This window comes from Solanum dulcamara, chromosome 8 (genome assembly GCF_947179165.1).
Source record: "Solanum dulcamara chromosome 8, daSolDulc1.2, whole genome shotgun sequence".
Lineage (NCBI taxonomy): Eukaryota > Viridiplantae > Streptophyta > Magnoliopsida > Solanales > Solanaceae > Solanum > Solanum dulcamara.
In genome coordinates this window covers 29,549,268-29,563,408 of record NC_077244.1, presented here as the reverse complement: position 1 = coordinate 29,563,408, position 14,141 = coordinate 29,549,268, and positions in this window count along the sequence as shown.

Here is a 14,141-nt window from a genome sequence, read left to right as displayed (position 1 = left end):
GCAAAATTCTCGTGTCATCCTCCTTAGCTGATAATCATGATTGCGATGCTGTTGCATACTTCCCTTGGACTTACTTGGTACGACAAGACGAAAAAGGGCAAAGATAAAAAGAGCTTCTTCACCCCATGCAAGATAGAAGGTTCATATACTTGTTCTTCTTCAATTTAGCTATGTATGGTACGTAGCATAGTTGAATAGGACTAGTGTAGGTTACTTTCTTGTCTTTTCATGGAAGGGGAGAGTCTCCCTCATTTATGCTTTCTTAGTCGACTTGTATCGGGAGGAGTCCTCTCATAGGTTGACTGCTTTCTAGTTATAGATAGCTCCTTTTGCTACGGGGATGAGTTAGCCGACCTTAATAGGTTAGCCGACTTATGAACCAACATAGGATCGGAGGTAAGGTTTATGTCCCCCTCCTTGTATTTTTCTGTTTTATTTTATGTTAATGCTTGGGGGTGATGCTCAACCCCTGACTATGCATGAGATGTGGGAGCCTCGTGTAGGGTCTGTTCCCTCAAAAAAAAAAAAATATTCAACTATCACATTGTATCTATAAAACCAATCCATACCGATAATGACATCGTAGTCTTAGAAAGGCATTTCAATTAAATCGGTAGGGAACACTAGATTTTGAATCACCAAGGGACAACCTCGGTAGATTTAATTGCAAACAACTTATTGCCGCAAAGGACTTTGGAAAAGCACCCCACAATCTAGTCTCACAGATTTCACATTTTCAAGAAAAGCCAATCATGAGCAAATATACGAATGTGAAGAACCAAGATCAAATAATCTAACAACACATAAGTCGAATTAGTGAAATTTACCAACAACCATATATGCTCCATCCTGGTCATCCCTCAGTCGCATCGCATAAGCTCGTGTTGTAGCTCTTGACCCACCAGCTGGATTGGCTACACCTACACCTGTTTCTTATGTGTTCGTAGATCTTACACCTCTATTCCCTTGAGAGGGACTCATAAAAGGTTTTTTGAATCTAGCCTTCCATACACGGAAAAGAAGTGGGGTTAGGATTAGGGCAATCCCTCACCTTATGATGGAAGGCCCCAAAATTAAAACAAGCGCCAGAAGTAGTACCAAAGTGATTCCTTCCACATTGTGCACAAGGGGGTATACGAGTCTTTCTTTGGTCGGAGCTTGGAGTGCTGGCACTAAAGAAACTTGATCTATTCTGCCTATGTTGGGCTAACTTGCAAAAAGTATTAGCTTGGGAACTATCAAACCTCCCCTTTTTTGATGGACCTCGCAAATCTGCATAAGCTTTCCTGAACTTATGTTCATTTCTACCAGCTTGTTCCTTGTCGATCCTTTCCTAAGTAAGAGCAGCTGAAACTAATTTACAAAAGTTTTCATGTTGTAGGATCGCTACAGATTTTCTGATAGAATCATTCAAACTGTCTTCGAATCGCCTAGACTTATCCTTTTCATTATTAATAATACCCCCAGTATAGCGGGAAAGCCTGAGAAACTTCTGCTGATATTCAGCAATAGACATACTCCCTTGCTCTAAATTTAAGAACTCTTTTTCTTTGCATTATGATAAGAAGGTGGGAGATACTTCTTATGAAATTCTTTTCCAAAATCATTCCAAGTAAGAACAAGAGGTTTTTCCCTGGCATTCGGTACACTTACCCACCAATCATAGACATATTTTTGTAACAGTGAGACAACATACTTAAATTTGGAAGCATAAGAACACTCTAACTACTCAAACACTCTTTCAATCCATTCCAACCACTTCTCGACATCTGTAGGGTCAACAGTGCCTTCAAACTAAACTCCACCCATTTTTTTCATTTTGTCATAGTTTATTTCATCAGGGGCATGCACTCTTCTAGCCATACAATGAAAGAAATCAGCCATTTGTTGAAAAGGGGGATCAACAGCAGGAGCACTATGACTCATTTGCGGGTGTGGCCCAACTCTCGTACCCTGATTAATTCCCGCTTCAGATCCCCTTGTACTAAGAGGATTAGAATTTAAAAAATGTTCTCCAACCCCTTCTTTTAGGTGAAGTTAGGCATTAGAGGTATTTAAATCCTCATGAGCGGCTTTCATAAGTCTATTAGAAGTAGAAGATGCCACGACTTAATTCTTTTATAAGGGAAGATCACATTGCATTACGGACATGTACATGATGCATATGCACTATATACAAAAACAACATGTAACAAAAACAAATAATATACCAACAAGTCACAACAAAAGTCCTAGAATCATAAACCTGGCTCTGATACCAACACTTGTAGCACCCCCCTTTAGGAGGATGCCACTTACGAAGCAAAAGACAAGTTTTTTTTTTATAATCTCAAATAGTCAACACATTTGCGGATTCATAAAACACACAAAACTCGAATCAATATTTATTACAAAACTATTATCCTCTTTTGTGCAAAATGAGAAGCCAACATATAAATGCACTACAAGCATGACTTGAGTTAAATGTGTAATAGACTATCTATTTGTAATTTGTTTTACTATTTATTCCACCTATTTATCACCTATTGTAAGGGGAGAGTCTCCCTTGTTTATTACTTCAGTAGAAATAATAACACAATGCTAGAAGTAAAAGATAGAGTAGGAGTGCCCTCTTGTGTGAAAGCCTTGTGCAGGTACTCTACACATCTGCACCCTCCAAGAACAAGAACTTCCACCTATCACAACACTCAAGAGCATACAACAACAACAACCCAGACCAGCAACACAACATCACACACATGGATCCACACTCAACAGCCATCAAAAAGGAAACTTAAGTTCCAATTATGTTTACTGTTGGGTGTCTCATTGTTCAGGTATCATGCAACTTTGAGCCATGTGGTGGTGTTGCAGCAGCTGATCCTGGAATTCATGCAACACCTACCATCTACATAGATACAACAACTCCACAACAGCACATGGAGAAACTACAGTACATCAACAGCAGGTGGAGGCTCATTCAACTCTAGGAGTTCCCTTCTTGTTGGTTTTAATTTTGCAGGAACAATGTTTAAGGACCAACAACCCACCATAGACCTGCATCAACTCAACAACATTAATTGCAAAAGCTCCATTATATCAGCAGAAGTGAATGCCACTAATCATCATCAACAGCAACCTAACAGCAATAGCAGAAGCCAGAGGCAACCACCAACACTCAAAAAATACATCATGAAACACCAAAAGAACTCCAAATTAGGCAAGATTATAGAAAATACACCTCCTGTAGAGCCCAAGAAGTTTCAACTCAAATGGATAAGTAGAGACGTTAGTCGAGCGACCTTGAAAAAGTTGGCCGACCTAAGTCTCATGATGGAGCAAGTCTCAATTTGGAACTTCCAAATTGTGGAAAAGTCCTCCTAAAGTTGCAGGACAATAGAAAATACAGTAATTGCAAAGCCCAAGAAGTTTCAACTCCAACGAACAATCAAAGACGTTAGTCAAGCGACCTTGAAAAAGTTAGCCGATTTAAGGTTTGTGCATGTTTGTTTTTGGTCTTGCTGGCTTGGTTCTATGCATTTGCAGATAGCTAGAGGTACACTAAAGCATGTAACACTTGGAGACATGTTCACAAGCCACAACACACAACAACTCCAACAACATGCAGCATACAAGGAGAAACTATGTGCCCACAATGGACATTCAGAACTACAGCACAGTTTTTGCTGTACAGAAGTCTTGGAGGTACTTTTCCTCTGGTTCTTTTACTTGTGCAGGTACAATACACAATTGAAATCTCCAAGAACAAGGTCTCCAGCATACAATAACTCACTAGAACATAAAGCAACATCAACACATACCTGCAATAGATGGGCTACAGCAGCAGCAACAGCAGTACTATATTTTTGTTCCCTGTTGTGTGTCTTTTTGTACAGGTACAACTGCTTCAACACCAGTAAGAACATGAGGAGCTACAGTCTCAACAATTGGTCCATCCACAGCAACTATACCTTAACCACAGCAACTTGGGGATTTCCATTTCTGTTTGTGCCTATTGGTTTTTTGTTTGGTTGGCTTGGTTTTATGCATTTGCAGGTAGCTAGAGATACATTAAATCAAGTAACATTTGTGGATACAAGACACAATACACAACACCTCCAACAACATGCAGCACCCAAGGAGATTGCAGACTTGCAGGAATCAGTAGAATTACAACTCTTAATGGGGCTCTCTATTGCAGGATACCTCATACAATGCATGCAAGTAATAAAGAAACCAACTAGAGCTCCATTACAAACTATCTTCTGCTGGCTACTACAATCACAATCACAGCAACACTGGAGTACAACAACCTGGAAGCCCTCAAGATCATGCACACTGCTACTGCAAGATGCTACTTACTTGCTGAGATGCAATCTAGGGACACAAAATGCAGCCAAGCACTTGGACATCCCAGCTGCATCTCCAACATTGTGGATGCACTGCTTCAGCATTTGTGCCTCATTAGTTTTTGATTGCAGTTGGATCTCCAAGCAGCAGTTCAGCCACAGCTGCACCACTTACATCCGCTACATACAGCAACTCAGGATCATATCATCCTCAACAACAACTCCAAAGATGCTGACTGATACAGCTCCAAAGCTGCTGACTGTTACACTTCTTTCCATTTTTCATCCTCCATAGCTGCTATAATCATAATCTTGAAGTTGATGCATCCTTCCATCTGGACTCACTTGGTACGACAAGATGAGAAAGGGCAAAGATGAAAAGAGCTTCTTCACCCCATGCGAGATAGAAGGTTCATATACTTGTTCTTCTTCAATTTAGCTATGTATGGTACGTGGCATAGTTGAATATGACTAGTGTAGGTTACTTTCTTGTCTTCTCATGGAAAGGGAGAGTCTCCCTCATTTATGCTTTCTTAGTCGACTTGTATCGGGAGGAGTCCTCTCATAGGTTTACTGCTTTCTAGTTATAGATAGCTCCTTTTGCTACGGGGATGAGTAAACGACCTTAATAGGTTAGCCAACTTATGAACCAACATAGGATCGGAGGTAAGGTTTATGTCCCCCTCCTTGTATTTTTCTGTTTTATTTTTATGTTAAGGCTTGAGGGTGATGCTCAACCCCTGACTGTGCACGAGAGGTGGGAGCCTCGTCTAGGGTCTGTTCCCATACAAAAAAAAACGAGTTAAAAGCACACTCTAAAATAACAAAACTAGTCACCCTGTTCAAGTTATAAGCATATAGTTTTGTTTTCACAAGCCAAATATATCATGTACAAGTCTCCTAAAATATTTACAAAAACTAGATACATATGTAGATGTGATCTTCACAAGGGATCCAAAAATTCTACTCCAAATGGCCATCTTCATACCTCGTCATGCACATTACCTATGATAGAAAACAACTATCAGTAAGCATAAAGCTTAGTGGTGTAAAAACTTTGGGCTTGGAGACATTAAATTCTTTAACTCTCTGGTTCATCGCAGGTGGCACAATAAGGTAAAAGTAAGCCCAATGGAACAAGTATATCAAAGTATCGAATACAAACCTTGAAAAGTTTCAAAATCAATATTCATATTCGAAGGCTTAAGTATCAAGAAACTTATAATTCAATTCGAAAGAGTTGTCAAATAATCAATTTCGCCCAATAGGTACGTCATGCCTTCACACTAAGCACAATCAATATCAAGATGAACCGAAGACCCAAAATCAAGAAGGACTAAAGCCCATATCAAGAAGGGTCATCACCCAATATAAAGAGAATCAAGAAGCATGTTGAAAGTGTCTTTTCACTCATACTCGAGAATAGGCAAAACTCCATCGTCAAAACAAAATGTAAATCCAAAGTCAAGATGGGCAAGATCTAAATCGAGAGGCATGATAATATCGATGACAAGTCACCGTAACAAGAAGGAAAAAGTCCCTTCAAGAATTCAAAATAATAAAGCAATTCATACAAGTAGGCGGTTTAGCGAAAGTTTTACAATACTTGAGATAATAATCATAGCATAATACAAGACAAAGAGTAAGAAACAACCCATCAAAATACTTCAAATTTAAGAAAAATAAAACATTCCAATTTCAAGTTTATACACAAACCTTGGTGTTTTAGCATACAACAAGTTCTACCACAACTCGAGGAGCTGAATTCCTGTCTGCCACACGCAAACCAAAATCCACTTCGTCAAACAGTTCCTCTTAGCTTGTATAAGAACATATATACCTTTAATACACAATAAAATATCTACTTAAGTTTAATAGTCTCATCATATCAAAATTAAACATGAAATTAATAAAAATTAGCCCAAACTATTCAAATCGGAATTCAGGAAAGCCTACTGTCTTGTATTATTGCTTAGTTTTGAAGAGGTAAATGAGGAAAATAGGCTTTGTGTCCTCAATGAAAGTTATATACATGTGTTTTAGGTCATATACAATTTCAAATTACCGCTAAAATAATTCTGTACAAAAAGATATGCCCAAATTACCAACAACTGTCCATGTAGGATTTCCAAAACAAAATTTGGGCAGCACCTCCCCTATAGTTCCATCACCCCTTTTCCAGTAGCTAAAAGAAAAACTGGGTTTTCAAGCCTAAATTAAAGTTATATACCTATGAAATAACTTTCAAAAATATCTTGAATCACTCAAAACGACGTTTTACACAAGGAGTTATACTAATAGTCATATCCAAAAATAGGTTTGCTACCAAGAACAAGAACCTCCTCGCTTCCCAAACTATAAATTTTACATTTTTAAATACCGCTACTTAACCGAAAAATACCTTAGACAATTAATTAACGAAACAAAATCAGAGGGCTTACCTTAATTGGCCAAACCCATAGCTCTCTTTCTCCTTTCTCTTGATTTTTCTCTCAAGTATTTATGAGTGTAAGGCTAAAAAATGACTTCTTATTCATCTTAACATGTATATATATGCTACCTAAAAAGTGTGACACGTGGAAGCCCCTAGGGGTGACACATGTCCAGCCCCTAGAGCGCCACCTCATCCATGTGCCCAATCCAAAGCTACCACATGGTATTATGGGGTTCACCCCAAGTAGGTGTGTCACCTAATTGGTCCAAGTAGGTACATCACCTACTTAGTCCAAGTAAATTCATCACCTACTTGTTTCAATAGGTGCTACGCCTCATTTTCCTCTTCCGTGGGTTCGTAATCTTGTCTCAATTTAAGAACCTATATAATTCTTTCTATCTAAGCTCGACATGTACTCAAGTAGCTTTGTTATGTAAAGCCTCCCAATCAATAGCTTACTTAGAACTTCATAGATAATGTGTATCACCTGGCAATCCTTTAGAAAAACCACGAAACGAAAATTGGGGTGTTACATTTAGAGTACACTCTATTGCACGACATAGATCATGAAATAAGTTATGATTTCCTAAGAAGCTTTATAGCATCCTACTCATAAATGTGGCATATTTCACACTCATCAATAAGACTCTACTTGACGTGGCATGTTGGACTCCCTAGGATACCTCAAAACCTTATGCTCTGATACTAAGCTTGTCACGGCTCAAACTAGGGCCTAGATGTGACACATCAATTAGGATTTCTGAAGAAACCCCATCCAACCCTGTTAGTATATCATAATCATACATAATGTAAAAAATGTATGGAAACTCATAAAAGTCCAAGAATATAACATAACTAGAGAGAGAATCACCAAAACATAAACCTCTTACATATATGCCCAACGTGCCTTTACATGACTACATAGGCGGGGACTAGGACATGTTACTAGATCACCCTCCAAGAAAGTAATGACATGACATAGGATAGTTTTAAAATATCAACATAGTCTAGAAATGACAATAAGAGGAAGAATGGCTCGATTTGCCCTCGAAGCATGACACTGACCACAACTCTTCAAATAGATCACCAAATAGCCACAATAAGAAAAGGAAGCATCCATACCTAAATAGAGATATAAAGTACGGAATAAATTATGTTATAGCACATTTTAATGTACTATATATGTAGGAAATACAATGCATAATTAAAATCATATCATGCAAATGACCATTTCAAATAGCCTGATAAATGTAGTGAAATCATAAGTAGACATAGGAAAGATCAATGTACAATAAACCATAAGAGTATCATATAAAAGTAAATATAGGAATAGCCTTTTAAAACATCATAATGACCATACACATGCGGGAGATAATCGTATCCGATATTAAGACAATGCGATCTATTACATAGAATCTGATAATCCCCACATCAAAAAAGAGGAGCCTACTTGCCAAGGTAGACTCTGTATAATATGAACATGTGATATATATCAATACACTAGCTAGGACATAACAGCAAACCTACGATGGAAACATAGTTAAGGGAATAGAGAAGCTACTAAGGATCCCTTGGGTCGAATCCCCACCTCAAAGTCGTCTCAGTGCTTAGTCAACATTCCACGGTATACATATGATATCATAAACATAAATCATAAGTGTCATAAATCATAATCCATACCCTTGTTCATAATAATATTTCATTATCATGTGATTCAAGTAATGTGGGTGTAGGCCTTCCATTATTACGAATCTTTTTCATAGAAAACATCATTAGGATCTTAAGTCATCCTCATTCATAAATCTTTCTTAAATACTTGAAATTCATGATTATAGATTATACTATAAATAAGGATAGACACATGAATACATGATCAATTGATATGGAAATAATGAAATTGTCTTGAAAACTTTCATGATCATATACCCTATATCAACCCATACATTATTAATAAAAATAACCTTAATTGTATGCATAATTGAAAATATCCATAATTCATATAATAAACCCTAAAGATAAATGTAGGAGAATTCATAGAAAAACTCTTCAATCCAATGCAAAAATCCTCAATTTATATTAAAATAGATTTATAATCATAATTAGAATCATAATTCATGCAATTGGAATAAATATCATAAAACTCATAAAAATATATACTTTACTCGATTGAAAAACTAGAGAATTTATTTGGCTCCTTGGGTGAAAGGACCCTAGGACCAAATACCCACATACCTTGAATAAAAAGAGCAAAGAAATTTGAAAAAACATGGACTTTCAATGGATAGCTTGAGAATATTTCTTGGAAGTCTTCAATAGAGTATTTGAGAGATTTTGTAGACAAAGAAATATTTGAATAGGTGAATTGTGATAGAATGAATGAATTTAGAGGTTTAGGATGGTTTATGGAGTTGAATTAAGTCCTAAAAATATTAAGGTTCATTAACTAACAATTAAGGAAATATCTAAAGTGTCCCCACTTAAAAACTAAATTCGTATAGAAAATCACACCAAAGACCACAATATAGACTTGTTCCAAGATTGGCCAATTTTGAGTGACTGCGATTTTGGCCGCACACCCAACTATTTTGTGCAATTTCTTAAAAAAATTATATTTTGATATACGGGTTTGAAAAAATTCATCAAGGCCATTTTTGAAATGCTTAACCTTATTATATCATATTCCAACCTCAAAGCGCCCGAAACATTACAGATATTCCTGTTGATCCATACAAAAAACATTAGAGCATCATAGGATTAAGTAAAGTCATAGTTGAATAACGTTTCCCTTTGATGGCTGGATGACAATTGTCCTAAGGGTATTCATCGTCATTATGTAGTGTGTATGTAAGTTGTCTTGCTAGGCTACATGGTTGTATAATTGGCAAGTGACTTGCGAAAAGCATGAGATGAAATAGAATGATTAGTTCAATACACCTAAGATCTTTTGTTAGACTCAAAGTACGCATTCTTAATATTCAATTCATTTGATTATTTGGTTGAAAGTTCATAATTTTTGTCATTCTTTAATTGGGTATGTTTCATGTATGTGAGTTGGATTGTTATTCCATGTTGCGTCTTTATTGCTAAAACCTATCCGGTGTGTGTGTAAAGCGAAATGAGGAGTTTAGAATTTAGAGAGTGATCTAGGCATTTCTTTGGTTGCCTTGTATTTTAATCACTTCGTTATACCCACCTTGATATAAATCCATAGCTATCCCCTTTTGAGCCTTTGACTTATTTTGTTGGTAGCCTTGTATGAATCTTATTACCATTTTTTGAGACTGTGAATTTGATCTAAAGAGCCTAAGATTTTTATAAAAAAAGAAAGTGAAAGAATTGGAAAAATAAAATCATGTACCCCAAATTAATATTCATTGTGCGTGATAACTAAAAATTTTGTTGTTAGGGAGTGCCAAAATAAAACGTTGGTGTTTTAAAAAAGAAGAAGAAAAATAAATAAATCAAAGAGATGAAAAGAGAAAAATTCCCTAAAATGAATGTTTAAGTGATTAAAAAGAAATGGGTGAACTAAGAAGAAAAAGGGGTAAAATGAGGTTGTTGAGATGTGTTTTAAGTGTTAAATGTAGTGTAGTAAAGAGTTTGGAAACATAGCCACTATTCATATCAAAAAGTACCTACTCATCCCCTAGCCTACATTACAACCCAAAAAGTCCTAAGTAATCCTTAACTTTTAACCTCCTTGAAATAGTAGTGCATTACACTAAGGGAAAGCCTAAGGTTCATCTTTAGTAACATCTGAGTTCATTTGGGAGAGTGAGCGAACTTCATCTTTGGTACCCATTGTTGTTTAAATTGATTATATTTGTGAGTTATTATGGGTAAATTCTCGGTGATCATGGGACATGTTCATTGAAGGAGTGGTAATTTTGCATGATTCTTGACTGAGGAATTTATATGAGTTTGCATTATTATATAGTCAATTCTTGAGGTTAGGTTGTGTTATGTTAGTCATTGTCATGGGGAAATTTGAACATGCTTGTTGTGATGTAAGCTTTTTATGCAATCGGTTGTGGCTGAGTGGGACTTTCTTCTGTACATTTTGTTTTAGTGTTGCATGCATGAATATGGAAATTTATTCGACGATGAACAAAAATATAAGTGTGGGATGGTTATCTTGGGCATATTTATGTACTCAATAGCCAACATAACCCATATTTGTAGCCTAGTTTAAGAATGAATGCCCTAAGTTTATTTCATTTTTAGAGTCATTTGTGTGTGTAAGACCCGGGAAGTCAAAAAGTTTGAACTAAAGAAAAATTTGCCAAATATGGACTTACTTCAGATGACGAGTCTTCCTATGACTCTTAGAATTTCTTTTGACTCATAGGGAAGAATTGTAAACGGATACCTTGAATCTATTCAAGACCATTATCAAAAGAATCCCCTACAAGTCAACAGTATGAGTCATCATCCAGTTGATGATTCATGAGGCTGACTAATAATGAAACTTCAGAGGCTCAGATTTACAATTTCTCAAGACCTACAGGATGACAAGGTTCTACAACTCGTAATCATTTTGATGAATTGTAAGGATGACTCATAGAGGAGGATCAGAGACTTGGGATTTTCAAAGTTTTGAGAGGTCTGTAGAAAGAGTCATTTCTATGACTCATCAACCTGTCTACAACTCGTAGGAGGTAAATAATAAGGTCAAAATTCAAATTTTAATAAAGGGTATTTACATCTTTTCTCGAGTTTGGTTAATGAACCTTGAAACTTTTATGGTTAAGTTGAAAGTCTATATTTACCCAATTCTTAAAATCCCCCTTCTTTTCTATTCATTCTCCTAAGTTTCCCTAAGGAAAGACTTTAAAATCTCCCTGAAGCTTCTTCCACAAGTACATCAAGGTTCATCTTTAACTTATGGGGTAACTTCTTCACTTTAAAACCCTAGTTTTGATGAATAATGTTGGGCTATTTCAATTACGTTTATTATTAATTATCATTATCTGTATGATTTAACATTAATTGCATGATTTCAAGTTGAAATATGAATGTCCATGCATGATACTATTTTCAATGATGATTTATATGAATCATGATTATGAAGTTCAATGATTTCAAATTATTCCCTTGCTTTTCACTCAATTGACTATATATAGGAGTTTTACTCTAGATTCAAGTAGGAATTATGATTATGGATTACAATTATGTTCAAGATATGAATTTCATGTAAGTTATGAAGAGAGGTGACTTAGGATTCTTAATTGGTGTCCTAGGAACCTAATGGAAAAAATTATGCCAATATGATTTGTAATGTTCAAAGTCTTTTAGTTACATTGCAATTATGACATGAAAATGAGCTACTCTATGAAGGTTAAATCTATGCACAAGTTTTATGATATATTTTAAGTATGATTACTATATTATGTATTCTATGGGATTTGACTTTGCAATGAATGATGCTTGAGGTGGGGGCTCTATCTACGGGATCATTACATATACTTTCTTGTCTCATAACTATGTGCCACTATAGTTTTCCCAATATGGCCTAGCTAGTGGATACAAAAATAGCACATGTTCATGACACCCGCCTAGCGAGGTAGAGTCTAACTTGGCAAGTAGATTCTCCATTGCCCTGTTATATAGGGAGATATTAGGATTCCATATTGTAGCTCGCATGTTCTTATTTCAAGTCATGGTTCTATCCAACATACATATTCTCTCTTTATGTCCTTTTATGATTTCTACTATTCCTCTTAAATGATTTGATCATTATGGTTTTCTCATGATTTTACTTATCCTCTTTATCATGTAAGTTCATTGATCATTGCATCCTTTGATTTATATTGCATGGCATCCCCACATACATAGTACATTCAAATGTATTAAAGTATATTATTGGCTACATTGTCTCATAATGTAGGGGTTGAGGATCACGTTCCTTCCACACATGGCTAGTAGAGTTCCCATCTGGTAATGTTTTGGTGAGTCCACATCTATTTAGGTAAAGTTATGAGTTTATTTCATTTTAAAGACTTTCATTACATTCTTGTTAAGGGTGAGCTAGAGATATGTCTTATCCCCTACCCGTCTTAAGTAGTAAAGGCATTGTTGGACAAATGATGTAGAGTCTTTGTAGTCGAGTTTGTACTCCATTTTATGATTCATGTTTTAGACTCTTTCCCATTTTATTTACACTTTACTTTACCTTATGTATGCTTACTATATGTCTAGAGGCTTGGTTGGAGCCCTTTGGTGTCTCGATCACCGTGTTATGAATTAATCTTAGTCTAGGTCATGTCAAACTTAGTATCAGAGCACAAGATTTAGCATACCCTAGGAAATCTAACATACCGCACCAAGTAGAGTCTTATGTATTTGTTGAAATTCATTAAGAAGGACATAGCGGAGTTTGTGGCTAAGTGTCCAAATTCTTAACAAGTGAAAGTTGAGCATCAAAAAGCAGGAGGTTTGGCTGAAGACATTGATATTTCTACTTGAAAATGGGAAGATTTGAATAAGGTCTTTGTGATGGGTTTATGTTACACCCCACCCTTTTTAAACTCAGAATGTCTCATAAGTTCCTTGGACATTATCATGTGAGCCGGATACGCTACGACACTATCAAATGGCTCTAAGGAAGGGAGAATGTGATACCCCATACTAGAGAAGGTTGGAAGGGGAATCATAAGAATCCGGAAGGAATCGGAGGCCAAGTAACGAGTCGTAGGACTCGACTTATCTACGTAATCTACTAATTTAGAAATCTTACATACATGAGTTACTTGATTACATACCAAGCTTACGTAGAAAGGGTTTCATAGGCTCTTAAAGTGAAACGAGATTACGAACCTACAAGAGGGAGTAAAAACTAGTTTCCGAACTTACGAAAGTGAAGCAAGCAGGTGACAAGCAGGCAGGTGACTCACCTACTTGGGATGGACCCCACGCTGCCACGTGGCAGTTTTGTGTTGGAAGCTTGGACGAGGTGTCACCCTAGGAGGCTGCCACGTGTCACCCTAGGGGAATGCCACGTGTCACCTCCTAAGGAGGTGTATATATACATGTTGGCTGACTCTTTAACTCATTTTCCATCCAAAAACATCAGCCAAATGAGAGGAAAAACGTGAAGAACCAAAAGGAACAAGGCAGCAACATTTTTGAAGAATTAAAGGTGAGTTTTCCAATTTTCTTCCGTGAATTAATTATATACGGTGTACCTTAAGTATGTGGATACGTATATATGTATTTTAAGACCTTCATGGAAGTAAAACTCCAGCTTTTCAATTGGAATTTGGAAGAGAAAATAAGAGAAAGTCGAAGGAGAAAATGTTAAGAATTAATTAACCAACCCGTTTTTGGAAGGGACAGTGGTTAGTAATATTGGTATAACTTCTTGTGTACAGATTCGTTTT